This window comes from Phaenicophaeus curvirostris, chromosome 1 (genome assembly GCF_032191515.1).
Source record: "Phaenicophaeus curvirostris isolate KB17595 chromosome 1, BPBGC_Pcur_1.0, whole genome shotgun sequence".
NCBI classification, from domain to species: Eukaryota; Metazoa; Chordata; class Aves; order Cuculiformes; family Cuculidae; genus Phaenicophaeus; species Phaenicophaeus curvirostris.
In genome coordinates this window covers 129,949,398-129,955,798 of record NC_091392.1, presented here as the reverse complement: position 1 = coordinate 129,955,798, position 6,401 = coordinate 129,949,398, and the positions used below count along the sequence as shown (strand labels likewise).

Below are 6,401 nucleotides of genomic sequence, written 5' to 3'. Positions count from 1 at the left end.
AGTCGGTGACTACAGCAGCAGGACACTGTGCTGTTACCCACAGCAACTGAATTTGAGGCTCAGCTGCCACCAGATCCCAAAGGAAGCTGCCACCTGGCTTCCTTGGGAAACTGGCTGGGTCCCCTTAAGGATAAAGGAAGACTGGACACCCTGCTCATCTCCAAAAGAAATACATGAAGAACACAGAAGCCCCAGCCACCCAAAACAGGGCTCCAGAATTACCTCTCATTTGCTTTTGAGCTCGCAGCACTTCCAAAGGGCCATCCTGGTGGCCCCAGTCCCATGTCTCCCCATCCCCACCCCAGTCCTACTCCTGTGTTCTGGTTCCAAACACCTTGTTCCAAACAAAAACACCCACATCTGAGGCATTATTTTGCACAAAAAGAACAGTTAATAAAGGTGAGGAAATACTCTCTTGCTGTAATAAGATCTTTATGTTAGCAACCAGAAGAGGTGCAATAAAAGGACACTGTAGGGAAACACGTTGAATAAGGACATATATCGTTTTGTAGATATGACATGCTGCACGTACATATATGTACACACATATGGAAATATTTTAATGATGTTCCCTACACTGTTAGCTAAATGTTTTCCAAGACAACGAAATAAACACAGAGCAGCATGACAGGATGATTTTGTTCCACTGCACTGTCGAACTCCCCTGTAGCCCCTCTGATTAATGGTTAGTTCCTACATTGAAGATCACTTCAAAACTACTTTCAGTTGTTCCTTTAGCACTGAGAAGTGTGAGACTGCAAACCAAAAGATATTCACAAGAACAACTACCAGTGAGCAAATTTTACATAACTTAGAGACTAAATTTATGCAAAACAATAATCAGTATTTACTACGTAAGAGTACTTCGACTTTCAGGTAATGGAGAACTTAATGATTCAATAATTTAATCTTAGTTTTAGAAGCCACCGGTAAAGGACTTGATATTCCATCTTTAAAAGTCATTACATTGAGCTGTTCCTGGGCATCTGTTTACTCTCACTAGGCAACCCAGTTCTGAGCACAAAACTATTGGATGCAATATCTGCTTAGACGTTCGCTCTACGCCTATGAAAACAAAAGAAGTGATGTATTCATGCCTAATGATGGGTTAAATTAACACACTGTATGTACATACACTAAAAGGAGAGATGTATGAAAAAACTATGTTTTCTGTAAAATTTATAATTAAAAAAAAATCCTAGAAGAACATGAATGTCATCCATTTTGTGCTAAATTAATGTGCACTGCTTCAATAACAAGCATTTCAGCTTTGTTGTATTTTTGGGGAAAATATTGGAAAACAGAGGAAAACAGAGGAAAAGCCAAACGTTATTTCCAAGCTGCCAGAAGGCAAATGGAACTGCGCATCAATACATAGCATCATCACCTCTCCTCACTGTCAAGCACTGTAAATCATTTCTTTCCCTCAAATCACATGGAGCTGGTGTCAAAGTACATCGAAGGCACACAATGCCCAGCAGGAACAACCTTTCAGGACATGACTGGATTCTCTGATCAGAGCTGCTGAATTTCAGCCAGGATGGATGATATTGCCTAATCTGTCTCACTGGGAACGACAGATTATTTTCCTGTGGGAGAGGGGAAGAGGCTAGAAGGAGCAGTGTGACAAACATCCCAGCTCAGAGCTCACAGGGAGAGCATCATGCAGCTGATATATACGTGCACAGCAATTTGGATGCATGCCACACGCATCCAGCTGACTGCCCATGTGCTTATCCAGTTATATATGCACAGAGAACTGCACATAAGCAACCGATTGTGGCACATCTATAAATCTTTTTCCAAAGCCGGCATGGTTTTTAAACAAGCCAGGTAGACAAGCAAGCCTGGACTAAGTGTTAGTAGAAAGTTAACTTTTCTTCAAATCAATGACATTTTTAAATGCTGTCTTAAAAAGCACTGTAACTTTTCAGGTTACAAATGGACAACATCAGAATAATCTAAAAAGACAGACATTCTGCCACTTCTTATCTCTGTAATAAATGTGCATGCATGGATAACTCTCTGCACAGCATTTTTTTCTGCCACTTCAGCTGGATATGTACCATTGTTTAAGTGTCTCTGCATTTGTTTGCCACTGATTAATCAGTCAGGCATCAGTTTGGGTGAACAAATGACAATCTAACTGAACATATGCAAAACGTGTTTTTAATTCAGTACTTTGTTAGGTATTAGATTTTTAAATAGTTACCCTTTTATAGCAACTTTGCTTTTCCTAATTACTGTTGGACTACAGGTCATAACCATGCAGAATCCCATACATGATCTGCATCCTAGAAATGTCACTGAACTAGTGCAAACACCTATTTCTCTTCTTGTACTAACTCAACTGTCCACCTGGTTGAAAATAACAGTATCTCTATTATGTTTTTCAGTGCTTGTGACCTCCAGAAGTTCATGTATCATCTGTATGGATATACTTCACAGTACAGCATAATATGGACTGCCAAACAAATCAAGAGAGGACTAAAATTTGAAGAAAGCATAGAACTTGGTAAAACAAACAATCTCCTTCTGTCTTCTCAGTGTGTTTAGCAATGTACTTTGCTGCTTCTTTCCATGTCTTTGAAATGGAAAATCCCAGGAAAGTAAAATATTGATAGCTATCATATAAGTTAATTAACAGCTATGGCCAAACTTAACCTCAGTTTTCAAATTGGACAAATTAACAGTTTGAAACTCCGAGGAAGTTAATCTTTAGTCTTAAATAGTTGTGTTCAGCTCTTATGAGGAAAGAGTCAACGTGCTACTGTCAGCATTAGTCACTCATGGAAATGTACCTGGAGAACTACAGATCTACATGGTGCCTTGCAGTTTCCCAGGTGCAATGGAAACGACCAATACTGCACGCCAGTTGCAGACTTCAGAAGTTGCTGAGATTAGAGTCTAAGTGAATGTCAACATCATCCAATAGACCAAGCTGGCTGATAGATTTCCAGCCTAAGTCTCCTTAAATGGGAGGAAATGGGAGGGGTTTTTCTGGTAGCTTTAGGGATAACAGGGTGTTGAACGAGGCCCATAACCACTGTCATTGTAATGATGCAAAAGTGACTTACATTGTCACATAGCTTTTAACAGTGCTCACAGGAGTAGACAGTATGTGAGAAATCAGTTACCCCTTGGGACAGTCATGTAACCATTCACAACACATGGGGGAAGCACGCCCTCTCTAGAGTTCACACATATTGACTCGAAATGGTCACTTTGCATTGGAAAGCACCGAGGATCACCCACAACAGGTTGGGCACTGAGAATGTACCAACAACAAGCTCCAGCAGAGCAGAAGGACACTGCTGCCACTGCCACTTCACTAGTAAGTTTATAGTATAACCTACAGCCCTGAAGCACCAATGGAAACTGATCACTTCTCATCACAAAGCCGCACTTCCCGAATGTCTCTTATTCAACATATATTTCCCAAGTCAATAAAATCCATGCTGGGGTTTTGTTGTCATTTCCCATGCGTTCTCCCACCTCCATTTTCTTCAGCCAGGAAAAAGCCGTATGATGAAAGGTACAACTATTCCACTTGAGCATAAGGCAAAAATTATGACGTCCTTCAAATAATCTGTGTGCCTACAATATATATTTTTCTTTTTTTCCCATGGGACTTAGTAATAATAGAAAGAGAGCAATCACTTCTTATCTGCTTATGTTTAGTCCACACGTCTAGGAAATATGAGAGAAATGGAAAGAAGAACCACGTGGAAATGAAGTGCAAATGTGTACTAAACAGAGTACCTGTAGTCTTTTTTTAGAGCTGGTCTACTGCACATGCATAGTTCTGTGCACAGACCTTAACAGACATGCAGAGATTTATAATACAGTATGTATCCAACTTCAAGTTGGATAAGAAAAGTTTCTCTCTTCTGTGCTGTTCTCTGAAGTAAAATCAGTGCGCCGTACAGGTACCTTCCCATCACAGGGTTCACATAGTAATATGCCAGCCAGGTATATTTTTCTTTAGCGAAAATGGAAGAGTGAGATACACAAAATCCTTGAAAGCTTCCACAAGAATAAGCTACTCTTGGAAGGTCCTGTGGTCTGTCATCCTAGTGGAAGGGCTAACAACTACTGACCAGAACGCTACATTACTTTGGATATGTGAATGGCTCTGGCCAATTTGGAATGGCTGTATTTGTTTCTTTCTGACACTGTTATCATTTAACTTGTATTGAATTCTGCACCTGTACTTGAACATCAAGCTGCTGTTATGTGTATGAATTACTAAAAATAAACAAAATGGAGAAAAACACAATTATTATATTCCTGTTTCAAAGAGGCATGATAGCTTTTTCCTGAATCACTATGAGTATCTGTAATAGCTGATGTATTTTGTGGTTTCTTATAAAGAGATCCTCATTTCAACTACTGAAATACGTAAGCCTAAGACGGTTCTTTTGCCAAGTATATTGGGGAAATGCCATAATGAAACGTAGCATACTAATGAAAAAAATGATTGACTTTCTCAATTTTTACTTACAATTTTACACTTAAAGCAAGATTGTTGTTACAGCGCTTACTCTGTTGAAAGGCAGATGAAAGGTTACAGTTGTAATTCTTTAATGAAATACGATTTATGAAACACGTGGTTGTGTTTTTTTCAAAACTTCCATGGGTGTCGAAGGTTCATCAGTGGTAAAACGCACAATACTGCCATCCTCTGTATCTGAGAAGCAGCAAATTGCTATTTTATGTGTATGTTCTCCACAAGCAAACAGTAAAAGCAATAATGATGTTGACTCCCTAATTTTAAAAGACAATCTAGAACATGAAACATGGTTAAGTAATAGCAGCAAGGTCATGGTCTGAATATTCATTGGTTCAACAGCAAATGTAACTGCTGACTATAGCAGTCACATGCTTGTTTTCAATAACTTCACTGAGTGTCAGAATAAATAAGAGCACAGTCAATTAGCCTGATTTTGAGAAAGTGCTCTGGTATGTTTCACTGGCAGCAGTTCACACTTATTTATGCAATATATGTCCTCTACCATATAGAAAGTAAGTTTACATAGTGGTTTATGACAATAATTTAGATCTTGATCAGTAATGTACCTTATTAATGGCTATGCAAAACATGCCCAAATAAAATCTACAAATTCATTGCCTCTGAAGGCTGCACTCTATGATGTATGCCACTGAGGAACTGATTCCTGACAAGTTGCATATTTCAACCCATCATATCCACGATGGTCTGTGCATTGTAACTGATTTCCTGCCACAAAATACATTTATAATCAAGACAGGTAGTATGCCTCAGAGACGATGATGAGAGTATATCAGCAGTGTCAGTTAAATTCATCAATATACCAGCCTGCTGTGCTTCTGCTGCACTGGAGCTGGGACTTCCCTCAACTCTTTTGAGTGCCTCTGGGGTGAGTCAGCCATCCATCACCTGCATTCACAGCAGCCAAGAGACAGGCATTGTACACCTTATGTTTACATACCTATTTCTGCAAGTAAACAACGTGACTTACAGTGCATGAGCTGTCATCAGCTGCTTATTGTGGCCAGGGAGAATCCACCCAACACAGGCACTGCCATGTGCAGAAAATACCCAGCCTAGCTGTTGTGCCACACACCACCTGGCTGTGTTTCCCAGTAGGGCTGGGAAGGTTACAGATATCACAATGAAAGATTCATTGGACTGAATCTTTTCTGGTCTGTTAAAAGGAGTTTAGTAAATCAACATTTAAAATGCTACTTTTCAGCACATTTACTGAATCCTAAATGCTTTTGGCAGGAGGAATAACACACACTCGATCTCATCTTTAACATATGAATTACTCTGGCCTTGTTTTCTGAATGTTGCACACTGAAAGCAGCTGTAAGGGACAGTGTTACGTGACCACCCAAAGCTGGTTTCCTTTCTACTAGCCAGCCAGTCATGGCTGTAGCTTCAGATAGTTTCGAAAAACAGCTAGAAAACCACCACCCCAAGCTGTCAGGCCATGTGCCCCCCCAGTACTCTCCTCAGCGACCTGGCCCCAGCCCCTACGGACAGTGGCTATCCACACCTGTCCAACAAAGACCCCAAGCTCCCTGCCCGTCCTATGTCAGTCACTACACTGCTGACCTTCCTAGTGCTGACTCCCCCTCTCCGGGGCTGAGACCATAGCCAGGCCACAGCTACAGCCACCACTACTGCTACAGTCACAGCCACTCCTTGTGAAGCAGCTCCAGAGCCCGGCTTCCCGATGGGAGTGTTTGAGTCAGGGCAATATGCAGTTTCAATACAGGCTGGAGGATGATGCAATTGAGAGCAGCCCTGAGAAGGACCTGGGGGTGCTTATTGATGAGAAGGTCGACATGAGCCACCAGTGTGCGCTTGCAGCCCGGAAGGCCAACCATATCCTGGGCTGCATCAAAAGAAGTGT

The 6,401-nt window shown here is 41.0% G+C and overlaps 1 protein-coding gene across 1 annotated transcript in view; it reads right to left on the bottom strand.

Annotated features, from left to right (window-relative positions):
- The window catches only part of AP1S2 (adaptor related protein complex 1 subunit sigma 2), a 216,039-nt gene that overhangs the window by 154,110 nt on the left and 55,528 nt on the right, over positions 1-6,401 (bottom strand). The gene's annotated exons all lie outside the window — the stretch shown is intronic.